This window comes from Ambystoma mexicanum, chromosome 6q (genome assembly GCF_040938575.1).
Source record: "Ambystoma mexicanum isolate Mex_15411 chromosome 6q, UKY_AmexF1_1, whole genome shotgun sequence".
NCBI classification, from domain to species: Eukaryota; Metazoa; Chordata; class Amphibia; order Caudata; family Ambystomatidae; genus Ambystoma; species Ambystoma mexicanum.
In genome coordinates this window covers 2,520,872-2,539,220 of record NC_090937.1, presented here as the reverse complement: position 1 = coordinate 2,539,220, position 18,349 = coordinate 2,520,872, and the positions used below count along the sequence as shown (strand labels likewise).

Below are 18,349 nucleotides of genomic sequence, written 5' to 3'. Positions count from 1 at the left end.
CATCTAGGGACCCCCAATTGTTATCAGCGCTTGAAGGCCAATCCCACCAAGGAAATTGTTAAGAACATGATAACCATGATTAATGAATGGCATTCTCTAGGGTATCTAACGGATGACGAAAAACAGTTTTTGAGTATCACGGAACCCACTATGCCCACCATTTATTTTTTACCCAAGATTCATAAGTCTTTCAATCATTTACCAGATGTTAGGCCTGCACTTAGTAGGATAGGCTGGGCCACCGAAGGTTTATTTAAATATCTGGACAATGCACTCAAACACAATGTAACCAAGATGCCCTCATACATTAGGGATACAACCCATGTACTGCAACTACTAGAACAAACTACATGGCAGTCTCACTATGTATTGGTTACTCCAGATGTCTCTGCACTTTATACGAGTATTAAACATGATTTAGCAGTGGCATGCTTAGATTATACTTTTCGGAATGACTCAGCCTTATACAGAACTCATGTAACAATGCTTAAAATGTTTCTTAAATTTTCATTGGAAAACAATGTATTTTTATTCAATGAACAATACTTTGCTCAGGTGAAAGGTGTTGCAATGAGGGCAAAATATGCCCCGTCATTGGCGAATTTATTCATGGCACAGATGGAAGAGAATCATATTCTCAACAACGAGGTGTATAGATCGCATATAGTGTTGTGGAGGAGATTTATAGATGACATTTTCATGATATGGTCAGGACCCGTCCAAGAACTATCTCATTTCCTTATATACATCAACAACAACACATATGGTATTACATTTACAGCACAGCACAGTAGCCACACCATTGATTTTCTTGATCTTACGATTTTCATAGAGGATGGGATTATTAATACTAAGACTTTTCGTAAACCATCTGCGGCCAATTCTACCCTTCACTCTACTAGTTGCCATCGTTCATCAACAATTCAGAATATTCCAAATGGGAATTTTATAGGGCCTGGAGGAATTGCAATAGGGATGATGACGTTATACAAGAATGTGAGCTCCTATCAACCCGGTTCCATCAAAGAGGTTATTCTCAGGATAACATCAAGAGAAATCCCAATAAATATCGTACACTGGCCAGAACTACCACACTGCAGTCTGTCAAACATGAAGTCAACCAACATAGAACAGTGGATGTTATCATACAATATTCGATGGACTCTAAGACCATGTACAAGTTGCCACATAGACATTGGAATATATTATTGCTAGACAGAGACATCAGACCTTACTTGGCAGGTAAGCCCAAATTCGTATTTACCAAATCACCGACCATTCGGGACAAACTTAGTCCCTCATTTCTACAGATTCAAAACATCAAATCAAAAGTCAATACCACGTGGTTGCCCTCTCCTACGGGTTTCCACAAATGTGGAACCTGTTCTATGTGCAAATATGCAGACTGCAATGCTGCACAACATACAGTCATTAATGGCAACAATATTAAGATCAAAGATTTCATTAATTGTAGAAGTACTTATGTTGTCTATGCATTAAAATGTGTATGTGACAAGGTGTATATTGGCTCTACTATTAGACAGTTGCGTTTCAGAATACATGAGCATTTGGCCAGTCTTGCTAGTCAGGATTCAAAACTGCCCCTAGCCCTACATTGGCAGACTGAGCATCAAACAGACAACAAGAATGACATTCGTTTTATTGGACTTATGAAAGTAAAGCCGGGCAAAAGAGGGGGAGACATCACTCTCAAACTTAGACAAATAGAGGCCAAATGAATATGCCTCTATCGCTGTATACACATTGGTCTCAATACGGGCCACGAGATGCATGCGTTTTTGTGAATGTTTCTTACTTTTTAGCAAGGACATATTTTTTTTTTTTAATAATATTAGTAATAGTAATAGTAATAGACCAAAGTCATGTATGTATTTTAAGCACCTTGAGGCAGAATTGATAAATGTGGAGCATTGTGGTTATGTAATGCCAGAATTCATATGGAACAACTCATTTGGATATATTTAGTAATACATTAAGTACTGTATTAAGGAAGTCAAGACTGAGACTTATATTTTTGGAAGGTTGATGACTGATGGTTTCACTTAGTATGGTGATTTATCAGTATATAATATGGTGCCCGCTAATCGATTAACAGGAATTAAAGGAATGGTTTGGTAAAAAAAATGTTATTGCCCCTACGGGTCGGCTATGTGTTTTTAAGCCTAAGTCGCTCGATTTTAGAAAAATTTCCTATGGACCTTACCCGAGTTTTCGTCCATTAAACGCACGCGAAACCAGGCATTAGGGAGCTGCCATTTTGTGATAATCCTATCATTTCCCCCATCGTCCTGGCTGACCTGCTTTTGCGGCACTAAAGCATCCCTCGCCCCGCAGCCTGTCCTCAGCAGACGCGTACCGCCCATTTCACAATGCCAAAGCACGTCTCGTGTCAACATTCACTGCGCTTCAACTAATGACGTGTCGCCATGGAAACGGCAGGTTGCCTCTTTCCTCAATAAGTATAAACAGACCGTTTCACAACACACAGCAGCAGATTTTCGATTCCATTCCTCTCACTGTATTTCTTTATTCTGTGACTCGTTTCTGTGCTCTGGTCAGCTACCTTTGTTGCTTGTTGCCCGTGTGAACAGATACCAGTACCACTGCTATAAATTATTTTAGTTTGTTTAACACACAATGGCTACAATAATGCCCTACATGTACGAGCCCGAGTATACCGAGGAGGAACTACTGGAAAGGGAAACACGCGAAAACGATGGGTCTTCGGACGGCAGTTGGGAGGACGATTCAACAGCTGAAGAGCCTGGACCTAGTCGCATGGACAGTGTTTCCACCTGGTGCACATGCAATCGGTGCGAGCTAATGCCAACCGAGGATGAGAACTGCTGCTGCTGTGAAAACTCGGGATGCGTGGCCTACATTTCGGAAGACGAGCCAGGACCGCAATGCATCACCGAGCTGCCAGACTTCAGGGCAGCCTGCCTCACACGGTCCGTGTTGAGGATAATGATGGTGCTTATGCACGAACTTCGCGCAACTGTTCGTCCTCGTAATCCGAGTAAGTATACTCTGCTTGTCATGCCACTCCTAGTTCATGGTCTTCTACTATATACAAAATTACATATACATATCATTGAAACGCATGAAAGTCGTTCAATAGTGTGCAGTGTCTAGATAGCATTTGTCCGAGCAGAATGCCATTAGTTACAAGAATTGTCATTGACAACAAACGTTTATTAAACTTATCTTGGTAATTTAAAAACAGTTTGTTTCATTCCTTTTCACAGGTGGTAAAGGCTGGTGGCCTATCGTTCCTTTACATGGTGGCTTCACGGGAGGCTTGGACACCGCGTTCGAAGAGTAATACCCTCCTGTGCGTTCGTGCCATAAGAGAAACGTTCCCGAGTGACAGCTGTCAGTACAAGGGATTTTCTCTCACTGTGCTACAACCTGGACAGATTTTGAAGGAACTTTTGGGTTGATATCACTTAGAACACCCGCGACCTGATTAAATGCAAAAAATTGCACTGTCGCATTGGTGTGCCATAGAACGGAGACTTTGAGTTCCTCAACTCCGTTTGTTTGATTAGGAAACCAGGCTGCTGCGGTCACACCTCATTACTGCGCCAGAAAAAAAATGTTATGCTGGAGACTAAGTCCAATTGCTGTTGTGTGATAAGAAAGTTTAATTGATCTGCCCCATCACACAACAGCAATTGGACTTAAGTCTCCAGCATAAAAAAAAATTCTGGCGCAGTAATAAGGTGTGACCAGAGCAGCGCGCTGCAACCTGACCTGTACAATGTGTAAAGTTTTGTATTTTTGTGTCATCAAAATAAGATACAAAATAAAACACCACATATATTTTAACAACGGGTTCGATTTTTTAAATGAATCAAGTGTGTCTCCATTCAAGGATGGACGTCAGACATCTGTGCTCCGAATGGGTGAAGGTCAGGTCGCTGTGAAGCAGGGTTGACACTATCTAAGCTAACATAATATAATGTCAATACAATAATGCAGGCAAATATTGAGGACACGTTTGTGGAGATGAACGAGCTATGTGCTTAGTTCAGGCTGGTTGACATGCAGGACAGTGATCGAACAGAAAGAGTGATGCATTACATTTATTAACTGTTGCAAATACCTCTGGAGTTTTCCAGTCAGAGTGGGAACGAGGGTGGGGGCCATGTGCTGTGCGCAGTGAGGCCTGGTCACCAAGATGGATTGGAAAGGGGGTACAAAAATGGATGCCCCGTGTCCTGCTCAGTGGTCCCGTCTACACGAATGTCAACCAAAGTTATCACTTAAGGGCAAGGGGGCGAACCCACTACTGGAGGCACTTTGTCCGAGTTTCTACTGAGAAGTAAAGGATGAAAGGGGCCTGATGGCCCCTCGCTCCCACACACTTGCCTGCATGCCCACCGGCCCATCCATCCCACCCCCCTCTATCAAAGGCAGTTCACACCTGGGGATGGGCGCTGGAATGGGGGGCTGTCACGGGCGCAAACGGCCAAGGTGCCAAACAGCATGTACACTTCAAAAGGCATCCCACGCCCGGGGGCCATCGCTCACATGGCCTCCTCAGACCCCGTGTGTCTCCAGGCAGGCCTCCCCTGAGGCAAACCGCACCCCCTGCAAACCACATAATACCACGACATACACACGTCATTCATTCACAAACACACCCCTGTTTATAATACTTTATAAACCACTTGATATGTCTCATGAGAACATCTTTGTGCTTTGCAAGTCAACTCCTGAACCTTCTACCTGAGAAGCACTGAGATCTATGCTAATCTGCTCGTTGTCGTGCTATCTGTGACCGCTTCGAGCAAACTCATCAGTGTGCTACCTGTGGCCATCGCCCTGTTCGCCTGCAACATACTGCTCGGCCTGCTGAATCCAACTGTTTGTTGGTCAAGGTATGGCCATGTATCCTAGTCATATTTCGGTCATTTTTACATTTCTATCTATTTGCGATTACAGTACCCAATAGAGCTATGGTCATTGGTCTCATTGTTATTGACTTGAGTTTCAGCTATCAATAGATCTATTTATTTTCATCTGTGTCAATTGTCATCGAATTGCATCCTTCGGGGGTCCAGTCTATAATGTAAGCATGTTTCCTTTTCGTGCAAGACAGAACATCCAAGGGATGAGTCACATGTTCAGAGTTTAGTCACATAATTTAAAAAATGTCTAACTTATGCAAATACTAAGCCGCACATGATGAACTGGTATAGTTCCGGCGACCAAAACAAACCTTGCATTTAGCATGGTATGGTTCATTTACTTTATTACATTTTTATTCATCAAGGTTTTATAATAATCTTGATATTTACTTTTCAGAATTTTCAACAATGCCTGCCTGTTCGATTAGCGGTTGCCCTTCGAAGACCCATGCTAAATCTGAAGGCAATACAATGCATGTATTCCCGAAAACTGTTGATCAAATAAGAGAATGGGTCAGACATTGCGGTTATCCACTGGATGAGCTGGAAAGTAGAGTTCAACAAGTCTTAGAGGACAAGAGGGGTGATCGATACCGCATCTGCAGCCGGCACTTTTCCTCGAACATGTACGCCACATCTTGGGTAACAAAGAAGAATAAACGGCGAACAACGCGAAAATTGCTCGCAAACGCTATTCCAACTCTATTCGTCCACATTCCGCCACTGGTGAGTCAAGTGTCCGGATTTAGCTTTAGGCCTTGCGGTAGTGCATAGGTAGCCGAATGGATTAATTGATATTTTAGGTGTTGTGTCCCTTGTAATACTCGATATTGATATGAGTGTATAGCTTTTTGAATAATGTCATTTATCAATACATTATTTTTTGATTTTATAACCCCCAAAGGAAATCTATTTATGGGCACAGGGAACTGTACTATATTGTGCATTTTCAATAGCATTATTCTCAAGTATTCTGTCGGTTTACATGGCAAATTTTTAATATTTGCATTTCATCATCAAACAATAATTTACCTTTACAACTGCTTGACTATCCACTGAATCTGAAGCAAGAACATTCTACATCCGTGACGTGCCCGCAGTTATCAACCACTTCTAGAGCGTATCAGGTAATCATACTTGGCTATTCCGCTACAGACTTGTTTTATGCATGTCAAGTAATAGTTTTTATGTATCGTGTGATTATTTTACCAATTGTTTGGTTAGTGCTTTCCAATTGATATACACCTTAGCTGTCGTCCCCTGGTGTTTGGTTTCAGTTACAATTAGTGTTATCCATACTAATGCAAGTACTGTCTTTCAGGGAGATGCTGAAGCGTCCACCACATTGACAACAGCCCTAGATGTTCTTCAGCAGCACGAGGTATGGATACTGACATCTCCATCGACCGTGATCATCAGGACTGGAACACTTGTCGTTTGTTCTACACCATGTTTCATTCGTGGTTAGCCATTGATATGTACCTGTGCGATCGTGTTGTGCGTGTTGTGTTTTCAATATTGTAATCCTTACTAATGCAAATACTATGTTTCAGGCTGTTGTTGAAGCGTCAACCCACACACTTTATGCAGAGCCTGACATTCAAGTAATTTCAGGGGAAGCGGGACCATGCGGATACGAATCGGCGCAACAGCTTTCGGAAGTGCGCACCACATTTACAACATCCATAGATATTCTTCAGCAGCACGAGGTATGGATACTGACAGCTCCATCGAGCGTGATCATATAACGTGATTCCATTTGCTAGACTTTCTTCCCTATTAACGCAAGTACTGTGTTTCAGGGAGACGATGGAGCTTCCACTACAATCACAAGATCCCATTTAGATGATGCAGATGTAAAGAAATCGGAGAAATAAGTCGATTAAATCTGATCATATTTAAATATTCCTTGATTCTTTTAGACAATGCAACATTTGCGGTTATCTCTTTATATGTACCTGTGCCGTCGACCCCAAGTGTGTGTTATGTTTACAATATTTAAAACCATACTAACGAAAGTACTGTGTTTCAGGGAGTTGATGATGCCTCCTCTTCAATACAATCATTAGTGGCAGTCCATGCAGAGCCAGAGGTATGGATACCGACAGCTCCATCGAACTAGGTCATCAGAGCACGAATACTTGTCGTTTGATTGTTCCACACAATGTTTAAATCGTGTTTGGCTATTGAGATGTACCTGTGTGTTCGTCCTCACGTGTGTTTTATGCTAACAATATTTTGATACACAGTAATGAAAATACTATGTTTCAGGGATTCGTTGGAGCCTCATTCCGTGCTGTCTATGCGGATACAGAAAATATAGCTGTTGCAGCGCAAGAGGAAGGGGAGACATTCGGATACGAATCGGAGCAACAGCGTGCAGATGTTGAAGGTCGAGTCAAAAAAGTTGCAAAGAAAAGAAACAAAAATAAGGTTAGTTACAAACAGTTCATAACTTTAGACATTTTTTTGTGCTGGGGACTATTTTATGTTTTTTTCCAGTCAATTGTACTATACTTTATCTTGTGTTTAAACTGAACATCCCTTTTCCAATCTATCCTCTAGTTACCCGTGGGTGTCCAAACTATACATACACAGACAGTGAAGCGAATGAGAGATGTTGCTTGCCAGACCATTTACACTATGGAGGAACTATTCATTCAGACGTCGCGTGTTGAGACTAGAGATGCTCATGTCCAATGGCCAGAACATGAAATGAATGTGTCCGGAGAATCCAGTAAAGTTGTAAAGGACCATTGCTACAGTGCGACCGCACCACCACAACAACATGATACTGGATGTATAGAAGATAGCTCTGAAGTAGTCGCAGATCAATTCACACAATCTACATCCGCCAAAAAATTGCCTCCAAAAAAGCTATCGACATTGTTGTGTTCTCCCATCAATGTTGAAGTAGCAGATGTTGACATGACAGAGAATGAACCAGCAGCAGCATTCACCGACGCATCAGAACTTGATAGCAGTGATATTTCTTTCAAATGTGGTGATATGTCCTCAACGTCACAGGTCGAAACTACTTTGACGCAGGATGACAGTCTAATGAAAGAGGGCAAATACATAGTATTCGACAGTTGTTTGATGGATATTATAAGTATGCTGAAATGTGGGCATTCCGTCAGAGGGAAAGTATGTGTGAAGCCATTGATTCATGTGACTCGTCAAAAACAAGGCAGTGATGTCACAATACATGCCGCCTGTAGATTAAATCATACGTTCTCATGGTCTGCACAACCGATGCTGGGGAAACTGCCAGCAGGCAATCTACTGTGTGCAGTTGCATCAATTTTTAGTGGCTCCAGTTTTAGAAAGTTAGAGTCTTTCTTTCAGTTTGTGGGACTCCATTTCATTTCAAAAACGCAGTACTACAAATACCAACATGATTATCTGTTTCCGGCCATTAGTGATGCTTGGAAAAATGAACAATTGTCTCTAGCAAGCACATTCGAAGGCAAACGATTCAGGTTAGCCGGCGATGGACAGTGCGACAGCCCTGGATTTCCTGCCAAGTACTGCACCTACCAGTTTCAGGACATGGATAGTAAGAAAATTGTGAGTTCGGTGGTTGTGCAGGTAACACAATGTACATCCTCAGTGGCCATGGAGAAACTAGGATTTATAAAATCAGTGAAATATCTACAATCGAGGGGAATGCACATCGACCTCATAGCCACGGACGGACACATTTCAATTGCCAAGACAATGAGAGAGCAGTTCCCACATATTAAACATCAATTTGACGTATGGCACCTTGCTAAATCAATCAATAAGAAAATCTCGGCTGCAGGGAAAAAAAAAGGTTTGGAAAGTATTTCAGAGTGGTCCTAGTCTATCAGCAACCATCTTTGGTGGAGCTCCAAAACTTGTGAAGAGTCAGTGAAAATACTACTTGAAAAATGGCAGTCACTGATGCACCACTGTACCAACGTGCACCGCTGGACAGAAAACCTACATTTCCACCAATGTGAACATGGCCCTTTGTCCCCAGTGGAGGCACGGAAGAAGAAGTGGTTGAATCCATCTTCACCGACACACAAAGCCATTGAGAAGATTGTTTTCGATAAAACTCTATCAAGAGATTTGAGGGGACTGACAGAATTCTGTCACACAGGAGGTTTGGAGGTGTTCCACAATATGTGCCTAAAGTACAGGCCAAAGCGCTTGCATTTCAGCATACAGGGCATGAGACATAGGACTCTACTTGCCGTCTTGGCCCATAATGAGAATCTCGGCCGTGAACAATCTAGGACTACGGGTAATGTAAGGATGCCCCGCCACACTAAGGCCTTTTCAAAAAGAAGTAATCAATGGGTGATCAAACCAGTCTATGAGGAAATGGAGTTCGACTTTGTCAAAAGCCTTATTGTTGCTGTATTAGAGAAGCACAGATATGGAATTTTGAACGTTTCTGTGCAGAGCACTGATCCATTGCCACCCAACATTGCCACTGTGCCATGTCCACCCAAAGGAGAGCTGGTTGTGAAGTACAAATCCCGGTTTAAATAATTGTAATACGATTGTCTTTTTGTAAATAAATGTTATTGTACAGTGTACATACAAAGTATGCTAACCCTAACCCCTACCTTCACAATCCTGGGTGGCGAAAAACCTGGGTGTCATCTTTGAATTCTCTCTCTATTCACCTCATATTGCTGACCTTGTTAACCGAGGGGATGCTTGCGTATTGCAAATAATAAAACAAACAATAAATCTCACTTTCAACTCAACTCCTCGGGTACTTTATACTTTCCCTGACCTTCCCCAAAAAATTAAAAGTCTCAATAGTTATGGTTCTTTGGGGCTTCAAAGCTCGCAGACAACTAGGACAAAATTGGGGGCCTTAGAACGCACCAAGAGAGCCGTTGCAGATGGGAGAGAAGCCAGTTCGCATTTGCACATTGAGGCGCAGTACATAGATAGATTAGATTCGAAACTTCAAGTTCTCACAGATGGCTTTACTGCGGGATGTTGCCAAGAAATAATGTATGCTCATTTCTTTTTTTTTTTTTAAACGGTTTTTATTAATTTTTAAAACAAACAATACAAACCAAACTGGCAGCGCTTTTTGCAACAATCACATGAACATCAATTAGTCAAAACCACTGCTCCCCCAATCCCTCCCCCCTCAAGAGCTTGTTTGCCCTTCACTTTCCCCATCTGCTACATGTGGCAGGATATCACCTTCTTCTGAGTCTGCAGAATCCGTTATTGTTCCAAACAGTCCTGCTATAGGTACTCTCCGTGCCATCAGAGTACCCACTTCTTCCCCACTCATGCTACATGCCTCCTGCCATACCACCGTTTCAGCCTCCGCCCATTTCTGCAATTCCCGCCACCATACCTCCACCCATGGCTTATGACACTGCTTCCATCCCATGGCAATCCTCCGTTTTGCGAGCACATATGCCAAGTCCTTCAATTTCCCAACATGTTTAAGTTTCCGTGGTCTGGGAAACCCTCCCAACAGGCAGGCCCAGGCCGTGTCTATAATGAGCATGACCCCTTTGTCTGCTATTTTTTGCGCCACTTCTCCCCAGAAGCTCTCAATCATTGGGCAAGACCAAAACATGTGTCATAGCAGCATTTTCCTTGTTGCATTTTGGGCACGCTTGTCGTCCCGCATTTCCGAACTTAGATATTCTCATCGGGGTTATATAAGCTCTGTGCGTTATATACAACTGTATTTGTTGTAATCTAGCATTTCTTGACACCTTCTTGTGGTATCCCATAGCACGCTCCCACATCCCATCCTCCATCTGTGCTCCCACCTCAGTTTCCCAATCCAACCTCAAATGTGTCAACTCCTTCCCGACCCGGGTCATCACCATCTCATACAATCTAGAGATCTCATGCCCCCCTTCTGATAGGTCATATATTGGCCCCATAGTGGCGTCTGGTTCTTCCGCCAATACAGTCTCAGGCCAGATTTTACGAATATTCTGCACCAGTCTTAGGTACGTGACATACTGGCCCCTATGCAAGCCCGCCTCTTCCCCTAGTCCTTCAAAATCCCTAATGGTCCCCTCTTGCCAAACATCCCCCAATGTAACCAGCCCGACCGACTCCCAGTAGGTCCCGATTATCATCCTTAGTTGCTTGTCTTCCCCTGCCAAAGCAACCAACGGCACCTGCGTGGAACACGGGTACGGGTCCTCCATCATTCGACACACTCTACGCCACATCTTCCACCCCAGCAACATCATTCCCGGGCGCTCCTTCATTTCTGAACTAGGCAACCAAATAATTTCCTTCAGGTAAAACGGAGTACAGGCCTGTCCAAAAAGCCTAAACTCGGGATTTGCCTCATCAGAGAGCCATTTGACCACATACTGCAACTGACCAGCTACATAATAGACCTCAAAATTAGGCAGCTTAATACCCCCCCTCTCATGGAAATTCTGCAACTTCCATAGCGCCACTCTATTCCGGGTGCCATGCCATAGGAAGTCTCTGCACATACTATTCAGTTTAGCAAAAAACTTCTTAGGTATCATATACGGAATATTTCTGAAAAAAAAAATGCAAGAGCCTAGGCAGGACCACCATTTTAAGCATGGCCCCCCCGTCCCATCAATGCCAACAGCAACTTCTCCCAAAACTTCATGCTTTTACGGATTTTTCCCACAGCCACCTCGGTGTTATGCAAATGTTCCTCCTTTACCGTGCGATACACATCTATTCCGAGGTAGCGGAAGGAACCAACCGCCCATGGTATCGGCAGCACTGGCAACCGCTCCGGAAGGGTTCCTCTGTAGCTACCCAATGGAAATATGCTCGATTTTTGGGGGTTCACCGCTATGCCAGACAGTTCCGCATACCTTTCCATTACCTCCAGAATATATTGAAGATTTTCCTCCGGATATTTCAAATATAATAGCAAGTCGTCAGCATTCAGGGATATTAGGTGTTTCTCTCCCCCTACCTCGATGCCTATCATGTCATATTGTTGCCGAAGGTATAGTGGCAGGGGCTCCAGGGCCAGAATATATAACATCGGGGACCAGGGGCACCCTTGTCTGGTGCCTCTGCTGAGTTGCCACCTCTCGGATATCACCGCTCCTGTATGAACCCTAGCCAGTGGCTCGCTGTACAGCAACTTCGCCCACCTAATGTAGCCCGGCCCCATCCCGTACTCCCTCAGGGCCTCCGGCAACCACGACCACCTGACTGAATCGAAAGCTTTGACTGCATCTAAGGACACAACCGCCATTTCACCCTTGCTCTTGTTCCCCCATTCAACCACCCGGTGGAGTCGCCTATGGTTGTGGGTTATATTCCTGTTGGGGACATAACCTGTTTGGTCCGGATGTATCAATTTACTAATAACTCTCCGCAATCTATTAGCCAGGACCGCCGTCAATATCTTGCTGTCCTGATTCAGCATTGACAAGGGTCTGTAGGAGCCACAGCTATGCCCTGGTTTGTTGGGTTTAGGGAGCGGTATTATGATCGCTTCTCTAAGCGATTCCGGAAACCGGCCCACCTCAAATGATTCATTAAGCATTTCTAGCATGGGAGGGGTGGGGGGGTGTACCTCCTCTCTATATGCTTTATAAAATTCGCTAGGAAGTCCGTCCGCTCCCAGGGTCTAACTGGTGGGCAGCTGCCTCACCACCTCATCCAATTCTCTGATGTCCTCTCTGAAGACCGGATCCTTGAGCGCCTCAGCGCGGAGGCGCCACGTCGGTATCCGCGCTCTGGGGCGGCAGTACTGCCACCCCAGGACCAGAGGCGAGTGGTCCGACAGGACCCTCACTTTGTATTCTATTTGGGTGGTCTCTACCACCAAATCTGGCATGGCAAAAAAATAATCAAGTCTCGTATGCAGTTGTTGCGGAGCTGAGTAATGCGAATACTGCTCCCCATTAGGATGTTTCAGTCTTCAAACATCTGCCAGCCCGAAGTCGTCGAGCAGCGTCTGCAATGCCCTGGCTGCTGGGGTGGGCCTATCAATCTTATCATCAGATCTGTCTACCCTGGGGTTCAGTACACAATTAAACCCCCCCCCAAATAACCTCCCCACCCACACACGTACCCAGGTTGGTACACAGAGTCCTAAAATATGCCGCCGTGTTTTGATTGGGGGCATACGTATTTACAATGCACACCTCTTTATTCTCCACCAGCGCCTTCAATATAATCATCCTCCCCTCTGTATCCACCACCTCCTGTGTAAGTTGGAGCGGAACGTGCAGTGCCATCCAGAACAACACTCCCCTAGCGTAGGCAGAATACGGAGAACCCACTACAATACCTCTCCACTTCTTCCCCACCAGCTCCAGCTTTTCTCGCGTCAGATGCGTCTCCTGCAACAGTGCAATATCAATCTTCTGTCTTTTCAAATACATCATGACCTTGTTCCTCTTGAGGCAACTATTGAGTCCCCTGACATTCGACGTTACGATCTTAAGATCCCCCATAGCTCATAAATATCCTCCCCCCTTCCTGCAGCCAATCCCACCTGCCAACGCGATACAGATACAACCCTCTAGCTCTTTCTTGTAGCCTCATATACAAACTCGAACTCCCCATAACTATGTACACCCCAAACTCCCCACTTCCCTCCCCACCCTCCACCCATCCCTTCCCCAACACCACACTCCCCAACTGCTGCCCAGCTCCTTCCATGGAACTCAGGCACCCCCACATCTAGCCCTGCAAGCACCAACTAATGCCCAGAGCTCAGTAGGGTGAAGTTGCCCTATTGGCCACTTAACTAAGATTACTAAATGGGGTAAAGAGATCCGCTCTGCAAGGCTCCCCTAAAAAACAGCAATAGTCTCATAACATGTTGTTTAAGGGTTAGGCCTTCTCTTGCTTAGGCCGCTCAAATGACTATAATCAAGTCCTAGAGTCCTATTCCGCGCCATCTTGTGGCGCCCTCCTCGTTCACTACTTATCTCCTCCATCTCCTCTTCCCGTCCGAACGTCAGGCTCCTGGCTTTCAATTTCGCCGGATACAGCAACATGTATTTATGGCCCGCCTCTCTCAATCTCTGCTTTACCGTCCCAAAGTTCATACGACTACGCTGCACCATCAGGGTATAGTCCGGGTATAGTCCGGGTAGGCTGTTATGTTTGCCGCCCCTCGTTTAATCGTTCCACCCTTGCGGAAGTGTTCTAATATCCTCTCCTGATCCCGGTAATTGAGGATTTTGGCAATTACTGGCCTAGGTGAGTTTCCCGGCGGTGGCTTCCTTGTCAGAGCTCTGTGCGCACGTTCCACCGCGAATCCCTGAGATAAAGCTCCTCTGGGTATCTCCTGCAACAGCATAGATTCGATGAACTCCGTGGGATCGTGGCCCTCTGATCCTTCTGGCAGGCCCACGATGCGAATGTTATTCCGTCGGGCGCGTCCTTCCGCCTCCTCCGCCCTGTTCTCCAAGTTGCCCACTCTCTGCACCAGGGCGTGCAATTCGGCCTTATGGGAGGCACAATCTGCGGTGTTCGGGCTCACCTCTTTCTCGAGGGTCTCAGTGCGCTTTGCCAGAGACCGGACGTCCTGTCGAAGTAAATTCACCTCTTCCTGCAACTCACCGACCTTAAGGTCCAATGCCGTTTTCAGCTTAGTAACAGCCAGTTCAAGTTTAGCCTCCCAGGCCGCCTTCAGGTCCGCAATCGCAGCCAGGACCTCCTGGTTAGTGCCCGTCACAGGCATGCCGCCTGCAGGCAATTTATCCTTGCTCTTGCAACTTTCCGGACCAGGGGACGTCTTGGCGAAGTCGTCCAATGTGGGCTGCTTCGCCTTCGGTCTCACGGTTCTATTAGACATGATTCTGCATCCACTGGGCACGTTCCAGGGGGCCATTCTCGAGACACCCCCAGGCGAGACCTGTCCGCTACCATGGGCTGTGCTTTCCCATGTAGCCGCATAAGCCCCACTCCGGCAGCTCCACGGGGTGGGAGGGGCACGCACACAGTCCACAAACTCTGTGAGCTTCTCACACCAAGCTTTCCATGCACAGTGTCTCGCTACTTCGATGCGTCGTAGTGCGGCCTCAGCCCTCACATGCCCAAAGGCATACGCCAGTAGTAGAACACTCTAGAAATACAGGTCGATTCGCGCTAGTATCCCAACATAGGGGACCTGCATTCCACGCCAGTTACAAATACGCACACAGTCCGCTCCTATCGCCCAACCACTATGCGGCATGCTCCTTCCTTTGTTCCGGTCATTGATCGGCCATTTTGTTTCGTCTTCCGTCTCCGGCGCTCCTTATCCTTTTCGCACAAAACTCCTCCGACATTCCTCCCACGCATTCCAAAAGTTCACCAAGCGCAGTCAGTCCGTTCACACACCAACATGTGTGTTTTCAGCAGTCATAGGCACGTTGTTAAGCACTATTTCGCCAAGATCATTTCAGGATCTCGGGAGCTCCTCCAGATCGCGTCCTCCTACATGGCCCTCGTAGCCAAGCCCCCGTATGCTCATTTCTAGTGAATGTCAGCAGCTTTGATTTTCAGCTCACGCCCTGAAGAGGCCCACAACTCGCGCTGGCAGTATAAGGTTCTGTTGTTTTTTGACCTTGAGAGACAGGGACCATGCCGAAAGAACTTCATTTGAAGGGGGGGGGGAGGGCAATAACGTAAGAGACGATAAGGCAGAAAATTCCGAAACTAGACCGAGTTTCATGTTAGTTCAGTATACGAAAAATCGTTGTCAAGAGCACAGTGGGATTTACGGACTGCATTACACAGAGACACAATGGAAATTGTAAATATAATGTAAGTAACTCTTTAGACACTTTTATACTGGAATGAAGAATTAATGAATGAATGCATGAATAAATGAAATGTGGGATCGTCCTTGTAGCGGGCACATGGGCATGCAGGTCCACATTCAACACGCATGTAGTAGTTTCTCATTGTGTGCTAACCTCGATTTATTTCGTTACTTTTCGCATTGATTTTAGAGCCGAACATACTCCATTGAACTATCCTTGAAAGCAAATAGTTTCAGCTCAGCCGTAATAAATAAAATGAATAATATTAATAAAGATCGGCTGGCGAGACTAATTATACATTTTATGTTTTCAAAACAGGTATATCCTTCCCTACTGCTACTGCCACCAGTTTCAGACCCTGGCAGATGGTTTTTTCAACCGCCAGCTGCAGCTTCTTGTAAACAACTGCACCACTTTCACGATTTTATGGGACGATCGCCAAGGGCCCATATGCCCTTACGCGGTACTAGCGGCTAGAAGCAACAATCAACCTTTAACGCTGGCCTAGTGCCTAGTTGATGGAACAGCCTTGCAGTTCACCGTGCGACCAAAGTGCTTCGTTTAACGAAAACCAACACCTTGTGTACCATAAAGGAACAGCGCGTGACTCACAATAAACTTTTACGGATTTGCGGATAGAGATAAAAGAAAATAAATGGCATTCCGAGTTCATATGGCAATTGCTGAATATTCTATAAACCTCTAATGTCAAATAAATGTACTTTACCAAATGTACCGTGTTGCTGTTTGATTTTAAAGTACAGTTTCATATTCTGAATTGTGGCGCGCTGTGTTGTGAGTTGATCTGTGTTGGTTTCCGGGTTCTGTGTGAAGTCGCGTAGAAGACGACGGGGCGTGTTTGCCTACGCAGCACAGAAACGTCACGGAGAGGCAGGGAATATGAATGTTTCGATAATGTCAGGCTCAGGGGCGGGGATATGATTTAGTGCCGCAAAAGCAGGTCAGCCAGGGCGATGCAGCAAGTGATAAGATTATCACAAAATGGCGGCGCCCTACTGCCTGTTTTCGCATGTGTTTAATGGACGAAAACTCGGGTAAGGTCCATAGGAATTTTTTCTAAAATCGAGCGACTTAGGCTTAAAAACACATGGCCGACCCGTAGGGGCAATAAAAAATGTTTACCGAACCATTCCTTTAAGGTAACATGCATTGCTCTGTTTTTGGGCAGCACACTCAGTGACATCATAAATGGATTACCAATTGGCTCACAATATATTATTTAATACAAAATGAGAATGGTTATCACATATTTTTTGATTCGTATTAAGATCTGTGACAATATATGAGAACATGATTATAGTTTATCCCAACGTAAAACGAAATAAATAGGATTAATTATTAGCCATTATGAACTCAGAGAGTAATGCGCATGAGCAACATATCAGCCACTAGTATTTGAACTCTGAGGCGCGACGCTATTGGAAAAACTGGAGCATGCGCGAAAAAGTAGTGTTTCCCGTACGCGCATGCGCGGATACAAGTTTTCGCGCGCCGCTTAGCCTGTAAATCAAACAGTATATAATACTGTACCGAACTGAAGTACAGTCTTTTTTGCCCGCGTATTTCACAGACCAGGGATTTAACCCAAGACAAGGTGAGTGTCCCTTTGAAGCTAATTTATTTTATTCAGAAGCATAAACGGGAAATCGTTCGCTTTACATTTATGCTTTTCTTGACTTACATGGTAGGAATTGCACATACTTCTGCAACGGCATAACCCACCTTAGGGACTTTGTTCATTTTGCTACCCAAAGCGCCAGACCAAATCTATTTACCAATGGGTGAGCAATTTTGATCTTAACTTTTAAACATCAGAGATATAATAATGGTATATAAACCTATACGCAGAATAAATAATACAGTGACATACACATTGTATTACTCTTCACAGAATGATCACTATACTGAAAGTATTTAATGGGCAAGAATACCTCATGGATGATTTAGTTTATGTAAAACATGACCGAATGTGACCAACATAAAGACTAAAGGAACTGGGTGAGAAGCCTTTATCTACATATTTTCCCCATTTATTTGGTCCTTTTCCATTGACTTATACGTAATAATAAACATAACTATCACAATCCATCATTGGTATAACCACGGGTGCTAATTGGGAAAACTAACACCAATTATGCTTTCCACTATAGGGTGATTTGCACTTGTGTCACTTTGAGGTGCTGTCCACATCAGAGTTTTGCATGATTGCATAACACTATTCAAAATTAGCCTTAGTAACGTATTGTCCTTATGTTCCCTCCTGCAATTTTCCTGCGATACATCACATTGTTGTCTACGAATTTGGTATGTCAATTTTATTTTACCTGCACGATACAAATAATGATGCTATGAAATACTCTATGATACTTTTGGCTAAACTGCAATTTATCACTTACAATACCAATGTATAAATCACAACTTCAATTTGTCAATGTTTTTAAAACTATCAGCCTTGAAAACGACGCATATGTCGAAACACGTGTCGGCTGACCAAGAGTGTAAATAAACTTCACCTATATATTGATTTTTGAACTGTTTAACAAGATTTGTTGAAGATTGAATTTTATTACTTAGTCTCAGGAGGTAGCGCGACTTGCTGGTCAACATCTTTTCAAGTGTGATTTAAGTCAATTGCCTGACTTTGCCTGA

General features: G+C 44.4%; 1 protein-coding gene across 2 annotated transcripts in view; it reads right to left on the bottom strand.

Annotated features, from left to right (window-relative positions):
• Positions 1 to 18,349, bottom strand: part of TSTD2 (thiosulfate sulfurtransferase like domain containing 2) — a 784,131-nt gene that overhangs the window by 702,116 nt on the left and 63,666 nt on the right. The gene's annotated exons all lie outside the window — the stretch shown is intronic.